General features: G+C 39.5%; 1 protein-coding gene across 2 annotated transcripts in view; it reads left to right on the forward strand.

The window, feature by feature from the left end:
- The first annotated feature begins 343 nt into the window (after positions 1–343).
- LOC131431794 (ets DNA-binding protein pokkuri) overlaps positions 344–16,734 on the forward strand; it is a 65,548-nt gene continuing 49,157 nt past the window's right edge. The window contains exons 1-2 of one of the 2 annotated variants that reach the window (XM_058597684.1): positions 344–1,198; positions 1,276–1,748. The gene's annotated coding sequence lies outside the window, so the exon portion shown is untranslated. Of the gene's footprint in view, positions 1,749–16,734 lie in introns of both variants that reach the window. The other variant, XM_058597683.1, reaches the window with a different exon arrangement.

Raw genomic sequence — 16,734 nt, forward strand, 5'->3', positions numbered from 1 at the left:
AAGCAACCAGGCGGAGAGCAAGCAGCAAACTCAAGTGCCTACTGTGATGTAGCTGGCGTACGGCGGAGAGTGTGCATTACGTGAACGAGAGCGAGGCCCGCTCACATAGATGGAGAGAAAGAAAGAGAGTGAGCGAAATGCCGGATTTCGTTTCGTCGATGATCGTTCGTCGTGGCCTGTTGCGGTCGTATAGAGAGAGAGAGAGAAAAAAAAAGAGAGTGGGAAGCGATGTGAGGGTTGCCTGATTGGTGATGGCCGGTAGCATGTCAGGCAGGAGAGCCAACAAAACATCCAAGTTTACAACACCGCACTTCTTGTTGAGTCCGCGTTGAGTTTAGAGGCACGTTTTCCACTTGTCGCGCGCGTAGTGCTCTACCAACAACAACGCCTTGCTGCACTACGATCCGGTCTTCGCAAACAACTTCGGTTCAGTAGTCGCTGGTGTGTCGTCGACGTACGACGGCAAAATTTGCTTCTCCGTTTCCAACGCCTACATTGATTCGGGCTAGAATTTCAACAAAACATCGTTACATTGTTCAACTAGCAGTTATTGGTTTCTTTCTCGAGGCAAAGATCCATGCAAAGTGTTCGTACCGGTTTACTGAAACTTTTTGGCAAAGAAGAAAAAAAGTGAAGTGAAATTGATCAAACCTTTGTTTGATAAGAACAGAATCAGTGAATTTTGTAGTAGAGACCAAGTTCGACATTTTATTTGCATTGTTTCGTATCATCATTGGTGACTCTCTGTTTTGCGGGAACGGTGAATATCATCCCACAGCAACAACAACAACAACAACAAAAAAGAAATCATCTCGAGTAATATTTTCTAACCAGAACCGGTTTGAGATTGTGTGAGAAGCCGGAATTGAGCAAAGCACCGTCGTCGGTCCGGAGACCGGAAAGCGAAGTTCAATCGACCAATACCTAGGAAGACACCGTGAATTGATGAGATTTTAGGGATCCAAACGGTTGGTCCAATAATGATCGTAGAATTCGCGAACAAAGAGCAGTATCATCAGTGACAACAACCCGTAGGTGGGGCGGAACAAGCTCAACACGAAGCGAAGAAGAGACAGTGAGACAAACGCACGAGGTGAAGAATTTCGCCATCATAGTTTACCCGTTTTTTTTTGAGTGTGTTTTTATCAAGCACGGAAGTTCAGGTGTTTTGCTACCGAGAAGGCGGAAGACGAACCGGGTAATTACGCGTGTTGGTGTTTAGTCGAAAAACCAGCTTCGCACAAAATTTACGCGTGTGGCATGTGTTTCTTCTAGTGGCGGCAGCTGGTGCTCTGGGCAACAAACAACGAGCGAATGAGAGCCAGTTCAACAGTCGATAACATAACTCTTTTCACGCTGTTTTTCCTCGACTTTGAACCGGCAGATAGCAGCAGCAAGTGCGAAGCCGGAAAAAAAACTTGTGTAAATATTTACATTTTAGTAGAGTAGAAGAATAGGGGAGAGCAGTAAGTGATTTATCGCGTACAGGAAGACCCGTGAATGTCCGCGTTTCGGCGGCTGATCGAGATAATCCCAGTTTCCGTGAGAGAAGATACATAAAACAGAGACTGTTAGCCTTGTGAAGGTTTTCGTGATATATGCACAACAATGACATTTGAGCAGACGAACATAATCACCATTTGACAGTTTGCACACGAACAGTAAAACATCCAATCTAGTAGCCGGTGTGTTAGCCAGTCACTACAGGATTACAACACAAGCACAGTGAATCGTTCCCAACTCGTAAGGTAAGTTCACTTTGACACCGCGCGGTTTTCAGCCGCAGTTTCATAATCCATCATTTCTCAATTTTTCTACGGAAACCTATCTCCCGCATGAGAGGTCGAAACACAATCTAGAGCTGCCACGTGATCTTTGTTTCCTAAATACAACCCCGCCTCCGCGCCGGCGTTTTTCCTTGCATTGTCAGTGGGAGAACCGCGCGCCAGGAAAATTCAGAGAAAAAAAACAGCAGTTCCCGTTCTCATCAGTGATGAACGACATACACACATTCACAACAATACCCACCACCCGCGGTTTGTTCTCCCAGCATTCCTTCCAGCAGCGTTTTTTTTTGTCCAGAATCTACATAAATTTGAATAATAAATTATGATTGATGAGATATTTTTCTCACTCCACATCCGAGACCGAGGCTGTGGGTTTCTCCTCCGATCAACTCTTCCTGTGCTTCGAGATCATCGAGACAAAGTGCCCGCCGGCCGATAATAGGGTCGGATCTCCGGGATAAGAACAACCTTAATTCAGTATTAATTTCCATGTTTCCTTCACGCAACCCGTATTCATTCAACCAGCGCGTAGCAAATGAGCCGCGAGTGCGATTGGAGATCCTATTTTCTGACGACGGCCCCGGAATGAAACTGTCATAGGAAACAATGGAGTCGAAATGATTGAATACCAGACGAAAGCAAGCGAACGAACACATGCTTGTCAAAAAATAAAAAAAAACAACAACAGTAGGCCGAGCGGTGCCCGACTGGACTGGTTAAATCGAAGTTAAGATGCGGCCATTTTTCCTTCTTCCGACATGCCACATTTCCGGACAACTACACGCGCCGACACCGTCAGTCGGAAACGGTATAAATCATTGCCTCGGTGCCGTTGTGTACATACACCATTTATATGTGCGCGCCTTCTTGGCCATCCATTTATTTCCTTCCACACTGCCCGGCTGCTGGCTGGTTTGGTTTTGGTTCACCGATTTGCATATGTGCAACTCACAACTTTACTTGCGCATTCAGACAAGCGGCGGTAGCCCCGACGGTAGCACTTACAAACACACAATTCTCATTTCACTTTTGCCCGGTAAGAAGGCGACCAGGAAAAGAAAACCCGCAGTCGCTGTCTGCCAAAACCGCGATGTGCCGATGTTCGCTCAGGACCGCGACGTCGTTTGACGCTTGAAGCAGCAGGGCATCCCGGGAAGTAATTTGATTGCCGGAAAAACCACACACACACACACATGTGCTCATCGAAATCCCACTTATTTGGTGCGGTGGGATTTTTTTTGACGATACTCATCTTGTGAGCCGATTGCCTTATTCTTTCAAACACTTTTGCAACTTCTTCTACCTTCCGCTGGTGATGATTTTGCACTCTATACTCGACGGTTGTGATCATTCACTGTCATTGATGACAACGTTTGACAGATCACCGTGGAAAAATGAGTTGTGTTGCAACATGCAGCGCTTACTGCGATTACTAGAGTCTGATGTGCCGTGAAAGGGCCGTTACTTGCTGCAGTAAGAGAGAGAGAAAAAAAATCGAAACAAAGCAAAACCGCGGATCGGTAAGAATTTTGCACTTCTTGTCGAGCCGGAGCCGGTTATGGCAGCAGAAACTGCATTCTGATTTGCACCCGCTCCGGCAGTAGGCACTCGGGTGCAGCATTCGTGTCGGTATACGTCTTCTTCGCGCTGTGAGTTAACTGTGTCGTTGCTGTCGTTTCGGCCGCGTCTCAACCGTTGCCCCGGTGTACCATCGACATCGACATAATACTAATAATAATAATAATAATGGCATAGTGTGGCGTTCGCTGCAGCAACACGTTAACTGTTATTTACTATTTGCGGCGGCCGATATGTACATTTTCCGTCAGTTCGGTGGCATTTTTCTTCCGCCTTTCGGTCGGTCTGCTGGCGGCGAACACGTGTTCCATTGTGCTCGAACGTGAATTTCTTTAGATTTTCGAGGAACCAACTTGACTCAAGCTTCAGCTCTTTCTACTCCACACACACAAAATCACTAATCACTTGATCGCATCAATCGGATTTCATTTTCTGGTCAGCTAAAGGTGCTGCGATTTGTTCTCACCCTCGCCAACTGGCAGGTACAGGCACCGACCGACCGGTAACCTCAGAATAAAAATTTGCATATGAATCACGGTAACAAGTGTCATCCTTTCTTGCCACTGCCTTGCAAGCAGCAAAATCCCCTCTTAAGATGTTTTATTGTTCCTCTTGAACTTCCTCCCTTTCACAGTAAATTTCTTCGCATTCTGTTTCAAATTTTACACCATTATCATCCACAGTTCTTCACAAGATCCGCTCAAGTGCTTTTCACCTGTTCGTCTCCGTTCGTTTTCTACCCGTGCATATTTTTCCTCCCCGAGAAGGACTAATGCTAATATTACCTTTTCCTGTACCCCTCCCCCGGCTGCCCTCCGGGATCATTTACTTAGCAATCATCCTCCTTGACACAGAGAGTGGAACAAAAATTTCGGGGGTAGTAAAAATAAATAGCATCTTTTTTTTCCTATTTCTCACTTCACCCTCCGGTATTAACTCGAGCATCTTGGTACCGCCGCGGGAGTCCGAAGCCATCGTCAGGTATTTTAGTCAGGAAGCTGCCTCTACTTAAAGGTGGCATTCTTCGGTCAAGGATCTGCACTCCTACACGACCGGTTTCCTGCCCCCTCTTTCTGCTCTTCCAACGGACACCGTTTTATTGTTTTATGAAATGTTTAACGTGTTGTTAATATCAAGTGCCAACAATTATCGGATGGTTCTTCCTTTGCCTTCTTCTTCTTCTTCTTCTTCTTCTTCTTCAGTCAGGGAAGTCGGTAGGGGCCCTTCTCCGAACCGAAATCAAATTTTGGGCGGAAACGTTCGTGAACTTAAACGAGCTCTCCGACAGGTTGACAGGTTCCGATTTCGAAAATTTACTCTCGTCGACTGCCTGTGCGTTTTTTGTTACTGGCATTTGAAGATGGTAAACTGTTTTTCTTTTTTTTTTTGGTTTTTGCTTGCAACCGACACCGTTTCGAACGTTGAACCGCACCACACAGATCAACGGAAGGTTGGTTTTATGCGGAGCATTTAACACGTATCCTCGGAAGCACCGTTAAATAATTCCGGTTTCTGTTTGGGGATTGAAATAACAAAACGCAAAATCTCGGTTTGTTGACATTCGTTTACACTCACGGGGAAAATTCCGAACAAATGGTTTACCTCGCCTCCTACGATGTATTGTGCGCGATAAACTCTACTCAGCAGTCATCCATCTGTCATCAATGAACGGGAACGGGTCTACAAAAGTTGTATGCAATTTTTTTTACAAGATATCACACAACATCAATTGTCAGTTTCGGATTTTAATAGATGGGTTTCAGATAAAAAGGATTTTTTCTGTTTTTTTTAACCATTCCACGCTCAAATCATTACAATTCAATTCGATGTTTGCCTAAGGTTCAATTTACAATCTTACGGAAACAGACATTGTTGAACAACTCGGAAGCAGTTTTCTCTGCCACTGCTTGAGGACACTTCAAGAATAGAACAGCAGTTTATTTGGTTTATAGCGGCCCTTACACGTGACAATATTATTGTCAATACCGTCAATCCAATCGGCTTGGTAACTTGAGTCCGCGTTTTTCGAAAAAATCAAGCGTTTGGAGGTTTAAATATTGCAACTGAATATTGTAACATTGAGAGAAAAGGTCATTGTACATATTTAACTGTTTCCTCTCTGGAGAGAAAGTATTGATTTTTTGACAATATTTTCGTCAATCCAATGAAGTTTCCACTACACGATCAAAAGTATTGACAAGTCTCGTGTAAGGGCAGCTTATTTCTTCAGAATTTCCGCTCAACGACAGCGAAGAAAACTCTCCTCTGCGTTTTGCATCAATGACCGTTTTCCTAACACTGTGAATTGCGCCATGAATTATCACTGATTAGATAATGCCAACGAGACGTGGCCTGCTTTGATAAACGAAACCATTTTATTTTAGCTGTCACACACTGATGAAAATTTGCATGTTAGAATCAAGCATATCTTTTCTTGGAAAAAAAAATTGAAAATTACACATGACGTAAAATCAAGCATGCCGTATTCTCTTGGATAATGCGAAAATATTACATCTAATAACATGTAAAAATAATGTTTGTTACTGTATCAGGTAAACTTCAGCTATATTAACTGTGAAGTTCAAGATCTTTACATGCTTTGAGTCGTAAATTTAAGTGAATTACGACGCTCCTTTTATGTGCATCGTAAATTTTCACGATTTTTTCTAAAACACATGAAACTTATAAAAATTTCACTTAGCTCATAAAATAAGTTGAAAAACTGTGGAAATCATACTACATTTATTTGAAATGAACATCAAAACGAAACGATATTTTGTTCCCACCAGATTTTGACTGAATTTCTTACAGATTTTAATTGAATCACGAGTGACCGAATAAAATGTTCTTCATTTTCCACTAGAAAACAAAGTGTTCAACGAATGTAGCTTGATTCGATAGCAAAACACATTAAATCCAAAGGGAAAAAAACTTTTAGAATCCAAACTTGCAAACTTAGTGAATTTGCACATGAGAAATCTCACAAATCGCTTTGTTTTTTTGTCGTGAATACGACTTACTTTACTATGGGGCGCCTTTTCAAAATTAGCCATATGGAAGAATGGGCAGAACTTAATCGTGAATATCTCGACTTGTATTAATCGCAGCAACATAATTCTTTCACCATTTCATCAAAAATATGATCAGGAATTTAGGATAATATTTTCAACAGTGTGAAATAATTACAAACAATTCAAAAATTAAGTTTTCTTAAAATTTTAAAACCACGCGGAAAACTCTTTACTTTTGCTTGGATTTTTCGCGCAAGGACGACGATTTTGAGGTAGTCAGGCACATATCTTCAACTGAACGTATTAAAAGGGGAACAGTGGTCGAAAATCGATCATTTCTTCTTGTGCGTTGGATGACAGCAGACGTCAGGACGAGAAGACGCATTCAAACAGCGGCATTCGAGAGCGCAGGTCGTAATTCTCATTTGTCTTCCGGTCGTCAAGGCGAGAAGACGCATTAAACCAGTTTCGCATCATTTGGCACTGCGAGCGGATGTGTTGCGGTTTGTACGCAAAGCTAGTTTCAATTCAAGCAAGAACGATTGCATCAGCTGCTGGAGGTTTGCATTGGAGAGAAAGAAAACAAGAAACGAAAAGTGGACAACATTAAATAAAATCAACCGTTCTAATGGCTCTAAATGTTATCTAAAGAACTATTAAGATTACTTCTTTGAAATCGAAGGTAGAAATCATCAGTTTAGTGAAAATCCAAAATAATTTAATTTGGTTCGTGCACTTTTCGCTGTGCGAAAATCGTTCGAGAAAAGTGTTCCGAATTGTGCTAAATATCGTAGAGAATTCCACAATTTGGTCCTTCTAAAAGGCAGAAATGATTCCTATACTGCACCTTGATAGTTTCTTTCAATGAAATATGCAAATCCGAAATGAGATAATCGATGTCAAAAATCGTTGAAAATTTTAGTAGTGGAAAGGGGGAAAGTTTCGCAATTCACACAATCGATCAACTATCAATTCGAATTCGAGAGTGCGAAGAAATCGTGTCAGTTTTATTCGTATTCACGACATCCAGTTATGTCTCTGACATTACACAACCGTACTTATTTTTTGAATGAAATGAAAAAGCATACAAAATTTAAACGTTATTTACATACGAATCCTATTTTTATCTGTATAATCTTATCAATTTCTAGACGTCAAAAGAATTTGATTCAAAATTTCAACGTTTCGTCCTCATGTACACCCCGTGCACTGCAAAACTAGTCAACTAGAAAGAAGGGAAACAATTGTGCACAGTTGTTTGGAAAATCCATTGTGGTCTGCATCTAGGCTAGCTAAACAGCTGAAATTGCCCAGAAATACCGTATGGCGCGTTATCAAACGGTATAAGGAAACATTGACGACGATTCGGAAGCCTCAAGTCAATCGTCGTGGAAATGGAACTGTCGACCGCAAACTGCGTGGTAAGATTTTGAAGACGATTAAGAGGAGTTCTAATCTGTCGGACCGTGATTTAGCCAGAAAATTCGGTGCTGTCCATAGTACCGTAAGGAGAACTCGACTCAAGTCGTATCGAGCTAGCAAACAGCCGAATCGGACCATAAAACAGAATGGTAGGGTCAAAATTTGTGCTCGGAAACTATATGACCAGGTGCTGACCAAGTTCGACGGGTGTCTTCTGATGGACGATGAAACCTATGTCAAGGCTGACTTCGGGCAAATCCCAGGTCAAAAATTTTACTTGGCAACGGCTCGGTGGGATGTTCTAGCCAAATTTAAATTTGTTTTTGCCGACAAATTTGCAAGAAAATTTATGATTTGGCAGGGCATTTGCAACTGTGGCAAAAAAACGAAAGTTTTCATTACAAATAAGACAACGACATCGGAACTACACCAAAAAGAGTGTCTCCAAAAACGAATTTTGCCGTTCATTAGATCCCACGACCATCCCGTAATGTTTTGGCCAGATTTGGCAAGCTGCCATTAGAGCAAAGTCGTTCAAGAATGGTATGCAGAGAAAGGGGTCCAGTTTGTTCCGGAAAAACCTTAACCCACCCAACTGCCCCAGTTCTTCCGCCCTATTGAGAAATACTGGGCAATTATGAAGAGGAGACTCAAGGCAAAGCGAAAGGTTGTCAAAGACATCAATCAGATCAGACGACCTGGTGGAATAAGGTAGCTAAAACGATGGACGAAGAAGGTTTGCGCCGCCTAATGAGCCGTGTTACAGGAAAAATTCGAGAATTCCTTGGAAACCGTGACGACCGTAATTTTTCTTAAAAGTATAAAGAAAAGGCTACATTTACTAATTCACTAATAAATAAATGAAATTCAGGCTATTGTCTTTGTTCCAATTCTATCTGAAGCAAGCTTTATCTTTTGTAGCAGTGTGTCTTTTCCAGGCTCGTGAGTTACTGCACAGATTCAAGAAGTGAGGGAATTTTCCAGATTAGCTTTGAGATTTGCTGTTCTCCTAGTCACGTTTGGCTTTGTGAGAAATTATATGCACACATTCACAGGCTTCAGTGACTTAACAGTTCGGCTGAAAAGTTCGTATCGTTTAATAGAAACACACATTTTTTTCCCAAAATTCGTTTTTATTATTCAACATAATGGCCATCAGAGGCGATACAGCGATTATAGCGATCTTCCAACTTTTCGATACCATTTTTGTAGTACGATTTGTCCTTTGCCTCAAAATAGGCCTCAGTTTCAGCGATTACCTCTTCATTGCTTCTAAATTTTTTACCAGCGAGCATTTTCTTGAGGTCTGAGAACAGGAAAAAGTCACTGGGGGCCAAATCTGGAGAATACGGTGGATGAGGGAGCAATTCGAAGCCCAATTCGTTCAATTCCAGCATGGTTTTCATCGACTTGTGACACGGTGCATTGTCTTGATGAAACAAAACTTTTTTCTTCTTCAAATGTGGCCGTTTTTTTTAAATTTCATCCTTCAAACGCTCTAGTAACGCTTTTCAAGGTAGTCGATGAAAATTATACCATGCGAATCCCAAAATACAGACGCCATAACCTTACCGGCCGATTGTTGAGTCTTTCCACGCTTTGGGTTCGGTTCATTGCGTGCAGTCCACTCAGCTGACTGTCGATTGGACTCCGGAGTGAAGTGATGGAGCCATGTTTCGTCCATTGTTATATATCGACGAAAAAAATCGGTTTTATTTCGATATAACAGCTCCAAACACTGCTCAGAATCATCAATTCGTTGTTGTTTTTGATCGATTGTGAGCTCACGCGGCACCCATTTTGCACAAAGCTTTCTCATATCAAAATATTCGTGAATAATATGTCCAACACGTTCCTTTGATATCTTTAGGGTGTCAGCTATCTCAATCAACTTCTCTTTACGGTCATTGAAAATCATTTTGTGGGTTTTTTTTCACGTTTTCATCGGTAACAGCCTCTTTTGGACGTCCACTGCGTTCATCGTCTTCGGTGCTCATATGACCAGTACGAAATTTTGCAAACCACTTACGAATTGTTGCTTCGCCCGGTGCAGAGTCTGGATAGCACTCATCAAGCCATTTTTTGGTATCGGCGGCACTTTTTTTCATCAAAAAGTAGTGTTTCATCAACACACGAAATTCCTTTTTTTCCATTTTTTTCACAATAACAAAAGTAGCTTCACTCAAAATGCAATATCTCACAAACTAATAATCAGACAGCTGTCAAATTTATACACGTATCTTTTGAAGGTTGGTACTAACTGAAAATGGTATGGATTTAATTCTAGTGGCGCCCTCTCATAGAAACGATACGAACTTTTCAGCCGATCTGTTACAACGCAAACGATCACGAAAGCATGTAAATTTGCACAGTATATAAAAACGGGCTTGGAAAATTACATCAAAAATGTTGTATGTATTTTACAAGTCAGCTAGTTTTATGATTATTAAATGACTGGATTTTACAAGAATGATTTCAATTTTGGAAACAATTTCACTGCTTTTGACTGTAATTAGTACTGGTGGCAACCGGCTGAATTTATATGTGCAATTTTTACCTGCCAAGCCAAGAATGTGCTTCTGTGGTTCAGTCTATTAACGGACGTACTTCGCAATCCAATGATTCTCGGTTCCAGAGTTACCATATTTACAGATTTTGCTGAAAAAACCACCGATGTTTTTTCCTATTTTTTCTAAATTTTCAAATTTAAAGATTTTCAAATGAATCATTCGCGGAAAAATCTTGATCCCTTTAACATTATGAATGAAAAAAAACATCATAACAATCAGAATCAATTGACTAATTAATTTGAACTCGACACCTAGTAAATAGAGATCTGCTGAACAAGCAATAAATAACGCCAAATGACTACGAACAAACTTCCACATCATTGTCCAACCCGAAGCTAGTTACTACTCATTGATAGAGCATTTCTCCCCCCAACAAACAAAGACAAAAAAACGATGTTTCCATCCATAAAACTTAACCCTTTCAACACTGGTTCGCATCCCGCCTGCTGCTGCACTAGTCTACTAGATTTTATCGTTTCTTTTTCCTCGTTCCTATTTTAGCGTACCTATCTTTCGGGAAGAACAAGAAAATTAATTATTTATAGCTTACAAGAGCCCTCGGACGTTCGTTCATCCTCCGGGCGCACATGCGACAACTATAAACACAATCCCCTTTTTTCGCCATGATTCGGGTTAGCCGTCAAGCTGGTCTCTCTCTCTCTCTCTCTCTCCGTCCCTCTTGCTTCGTTAAAAACAAGTGCATCGAAGAAGCCGAACGAGCCGCCGCCGTCGTACACCTGATAGGATGACGTTTCTTCCCCCCAGCCTGCCTTGTTTTTCAATGTTCGGCCTTCAGCTGTTTCGTGTGTGAAAATCGGAACAGATTTTCGAGCAATAGAAAATGAATTACACACTTACGGCCCTGTCCAAATCGACTATCCCGCAAGTCCCAATCCTCCCCCCTCCGTTCCCCTCGGTTCCGATTGTTCTCTTCATCCAGACCCTTTGCAGTATTAGAGCATTAGCTGATGCACCCTTCGAGAACTGCCGTTTCTGTCTGTTCCGCAAGGGAATTCCTCATCTCTCGTGCACATGCTGTTGCTGCAAACACTGCCCCGTAACAATTCTCCCAGTTATGTAACAACAATAATAATAATAATAACAATTCACCCCACACAGGAAGGAAACAAGCGACGTGCACTCGCTGGAACGAGGGAAGCAAAGGGGAAAGATTCGGAAATGAGTTTCCCACCCTTCGCAGTCGGTTCTCGCCGTGACAGTAGCACAGTAGCCGGCCTGCCGGAATCTAACCCCGTGCCCGACTGTCGTCTTTCTTCTGTGTGTGGCATCAGACGAAGGGATGACGGTTTCGGGGGATTTTCCGGAGGGTTTGATCGGGATGAGCACTTATTGTCATCATCATCCGTAACACATGCGAACAATTGGTGACCCTCTCCTGTTCCGGGTACGAAGGAAACTAGCGGGGTAGGGTGATTGCTGTTACACTTGTCGCACCGACTAGGATCAGCAGGAGGATGTGTGTCATGTGTAGCAAAATCAAATTTCCGTAAAAGTTGCTATCACTCCTCCTCCTCTCAGCTTTCCCTCAATTTATTTTCATCGGCGTGGCGCGAAGGGCGACTTCCAAAATTAATGACTTGAGGTAACCCTGATCGCTTACATTTTCCCAGAAAAAAATGTCATCGGGAGCCGCCGCACTTCAAACCTCGATCCGATCCGACAGGGCGGAACTGTAGTAAAGGGTGATTTTTTAAGAGCTTGAGAACTTTTTTAAACAATAAAACGCATAAAATTTGCAAAATCTCATCGGTTCTTTATTTTAAACGTTAGATTGGTACATGACATTTACTTTTTGAAGATAATTTCATTTAAATGTTGACCGCGGCTGCGTCTTAGGTGGTCCATTCGGAAAATCCGCTTTTTTATCGACAAATTTTGTTCAGCGATGAGGCTCATTTCTGGTTGAATGGCTACGTAAATAAGCAAAATTGCCGCATTTGGAGTGAAGAGCAACCAGAAGCCGTTCAAGAACTGCCCATGCATCCCGAAAAATGCACTGTTTGGTGTGGTTTGTACGCTGGTGGAATCATTGGACCGTATTTTTTCAAAGATGCTGTTGGACGCAACGTTACAGTGAATGGCGATCGCTATCGTTCGATGCTAACAAACTTTTTGTTGCCAAAAATGGAAGAACTGAACTTGGTTGACATGTGGTTTCAACAAGATGGCGCTACATGCCACACAGCTCGCGATTCTATGGCCATTTTGAGGGAAAACTTCGGAGAACAATTCATCTCAAGAAATGGACCGGTAAGTTGGCCACCAAGATCATGCGATTTGACGCCTTTAGACTATTTTTTGTGGGGCTACGTCAAGTCTAAAGTCTACAGAAATAAGCCAGTAACTATTCCAGCTTTGGAAGACAACATTTCCGAAGAAATTCGGGCTATTCCGGCCGAAATGCTCGAAAAAGTTGCCCAAAATTGGACTTTCCGAATGGACCACCTAAGACGCAGCCGCGGTCAACATTTAAATGAAATTATCTTCAAAAAGTAAATGTCATGTACCAATCTAACGTTTAAAATAAAGAACCGATGAGATTTTGCAAATTTTATGCGTTTTATTGTTTAAAAAAGTTCTCAAGCTCTTAAAAAATCACCCTTTATTTCGGTCAGTCAGAGTTAGTTTTTTAGTTTTGCTTGCGACGGAAGTGCTCATCAAAGCAAACCATGCTCTGCATGTTTGCATGCTTCGCGAAGAAATCCGCTGAAAACAAATCACTTTACGCCTACTTGGATGTTGGCGTGTTTTTTTTTTAATATTCGAACATTTATGGAATTTGCAGAAATGATGATCATAATGAGTGGAAAGTGTTTAATCTGAGACACTGAGTTGTAATTTTTATTCCAGAAGAGGGACTCATTGTAGTGTAGGCAACAAATGATTGATTGATTCAATGGCGGCAAAGAGACGTCTTTACAGGGGATGTGAAGTACCATAAATTTTCATCAATTCAATCAATCAATGTTGGTAGGTGAATTTTTCTTAATTTCCACAACTGTGCTTTGTTTGATCTCTTGGCTATTTTTGAATCATGAAGTGTTTTTTTTCATGGTCGAAAACTAGGTGAATTCGAAAAGAAAGGACTTTAAAAGCATGCTTTTATTACCTCATTTAGTAGTTTAGTATCGATGTAATACCTCTTTCTATGCAGAATTGAATCTCTAATTAAATCAGTTGACAAAAAAAAACGGTTTTCTAAGTGCGAAACTCGGATTGACAGCAAATAGAGAAAACCGCTGATGAATGTTTTGAGTTTGGTTTAAATTCCTATTCGCATATCTACCGAACTAGCGGCCAGCTTTAAAAATTGTGTAGACTGTCAATCTGTGTACCACTACGGTCAGATCGTAATTTTTGGTTCACCAGAGAAATAATTTTATCGATTAGCATACTAGGCCTACCAAATCCTATTCGTCGTCAATGGCATTTGTTCGGTCGATTTTGAAAGTTTAACAAAATTGTCTAACATTTCATTCTTTTATTGCAGTAGGTCCATAACCTAGGCATAATTTTCGATTAATTTTAGTAGCTGAAAATCTGTTTTGAATAAACAAAATCTTACTACCGGGCAAACTTTACAGCTGGCAATGGCAATGCATTATCGCCGATATTGTTTACTGTACGCACAGATAGGTAAATGACTACTGAATCGAAACAATGTCTGATGCAGCTGCACAAGCAGTGCAAGTATCTATTATTTTATTTTTGTAAAGCACCAAAACTTCAATTCTTTCCACAATTTAATTCAAATTGTAGAAAACTGAAAGGAAAAGAAATTCTTAGAAATTTTAATCGTTTTGGGCATTTCATTTGCTTCCCGGCTCATAAAATCATAAACCCGGTAGGTTACCTGGAAGAAGGTGGTTGTTCCTAAAACGCTACACTTTTGGAAGTTTTAATTGGCTTTGTAATACTGAAAGCTGCGATTTAATCATAATTTAACATTATTTCAAATAAACGCAATATTTTTTCATATTGAGAATAGAGATTTCTGAAATTTATTAAAACAATATTAGAAGAAAGAAGAGGCACAAATGCTTGATACTCTGTATTGAGAAAAAAAAATTGAGGTCAAGCTAGGATCTTTTAATGCGTAAAACGATAACCTGGCAAACAAGAAGTAAGGTAAAGTTTGATAAAGATGTTGATGTCGCTCACTCCTTGGAAGTTCAAATTAACCTTTCAATATTATAAGTTATGATTCAACTGTGTCTTAACATCGTTTTCTAGCAGACCCAGTTCCACTATTTGCCAGAGACTAGAGATTTCGAAAATTTGTTGAAAAATATTAGAAGAAAAAACAGAAATGCTTGAGTCAGGCTTCGTGGATCTTTTGATAAGTGAAATGATAACCTGAAAACAAGTAGCAAGGTAAAGTTTGATAAGGAGACAATGAAAAAACATATCTTTTCCAGAAGATATTTAGAAATTAAAAGAGCCCTCCAAAAATTCAGTTTTAATGTTTTCTGAAAGATGCAAATGGGTATCTGTAAAAAGCCTAATAATCAGTTCTAAACTTGTAATTCTACTGAAATTCATACAAATTCACATTCAAAAACATAGAAACGAAGTAACACTACGCTGAAAAAAAAGATTTTCAAAATTCAAAGTCGATTTGCAAAAAGTACGCCATTTTCGAATTCATTGAAATGTTGTCCCAAAGTAGAATTCGTATGTTGCAAGAGGGGCATTTATAGGAAGAAATTTTTTTTTCATACAAAAACTTTTTTTATAGTTTTTTAAGTCATTTTTTCCAGTGTGGAACTCGATAATGATATTTTAAAACATTTTTTTTTCTACATTTCACCGATTTTGTAAGAATCATCAGTGAAACAATTTTTTTATAGAATTTGCCGTTTTTCTACAATAACTATTATACAAAAAATAGGTTAAAAACCCTTTTCAAAAGACAGTCTAGATCAATTTTGGGAAAAACAAAGTATGCAAAGTGGTTTTTTTGTGACAAAATTTACACGCCCAGAGAGTTTCATTCTAATCGTGATTTGGCGTAAAATTAGTCTATTCGAAACCTACACTGCAAAAAAAAACGATTTAAAAATTCAAAGTCGTTTTGCAAAAAAAAACGCTATTTTCGATTTCAATGAAATATAATTCCAAGGTAGGTAATTATTTTCCCTGTCAACTTTCCAGATGTTGCAAGAGAAGCATTTTTAAGGGAAAAAATTTTTCAAACAAAAAATTTTTCATTATTTTTTTAGTTTTTAAAGTCAATTTTTTCAGTCCAAGTTTTTATATAAATATTTTAATTCAAAAATTTTATTGATTTTGTAAGAATCATTAGTGCAACAATTTTTTGTGAAGTTGTGCCATTTCTTCAATAACTATTTGAAAACAATAGGTTAAGAAAAAGTTTGAACCTTTCTCAAAAGACGGTCTAGATCAATTTTGGGAAAAACAATGTATCCAAAGTGGCCTTTTGTGACAAAATTTACATGTCCAGAAAGTTTCATTCAAATTTGATACAGACTGTTGTCAACAGCGAATACGATTTGGCATGAATCCTACACTGAAAATAAAAGATTTTCAAAATTCAAATTTTTTAGTTCAATCCCAAGGCGGGTAATTATTTTCCCCATCAACTTTCCATATATTGCAAAAGGGGCATTTTTAAGAATTGAAGCTTTTCTAATAAATACTTTTTCAAGAATTTTCTAATAAATTTTCTAATAAATACTTTTTTAAGAATCACTAGAGCAACAATTTTTTCAAAGGATTTGCCATTTTTCTTCAATAACTATTTTAAAAAATAGGTTAAAAAAGTTTGACCCTTTCTCAAAAGACAGTCTAGATCAATTTTGGGAAAAACAAGGTATGCAAAGTGGCTTTTTGTGATAAAATTCACACGCCCAGAGAGTTCTGAGAGAGTGGTGCCAACGGCGAATACGATTTGGCGTGAAATTCGTCTATTCACATCCTACACAGCAAAAAAAACGACTTTCAAAAATCAAAGTCGATTTGCAAAAAAAAACGCTATTTTAGATTTCAATGAAATATAATCCCAAGGTAGGTAATTATTTTATTTTTTTATTTTACAACTTTCCATATGTTGCAAGAGGCGCATTTTAAGGGAAAAAATTTTCAAACAAGTTTTCCATTAATTTTTTAGTTTTTAAAGTCAATTTTTTCAGTGCAAGTTTTTTTAAAATATTTTTATTCAAAAATTTTATTGATTTTGTAAGAATCATTAGTGCAACAATGTTTTGTAAAATGTGCCATTTCTTCAATAACTATTTGAAAATAATAGGTTAAAAAAAGTTTGACCCTTTTCGAAAGACAGTCTAGATCAATTTTGGGAAAAACAATGTATCCAAAGTGGCCTTT

Source organism: Malaya genurostris, chromosome 2, assembly GCF_030247185.1.
Source record: "Malaya genurostris strain Urasoe2022 chromosome 2, Malgen_1.1, whole genome shotgun sequence".
Taxonomy (NCBI): Eukaryota; Metazoa; Arthropoda; class Insecta; order Diptera; family Culicidae; genus Malaya; species Malaya genurostris.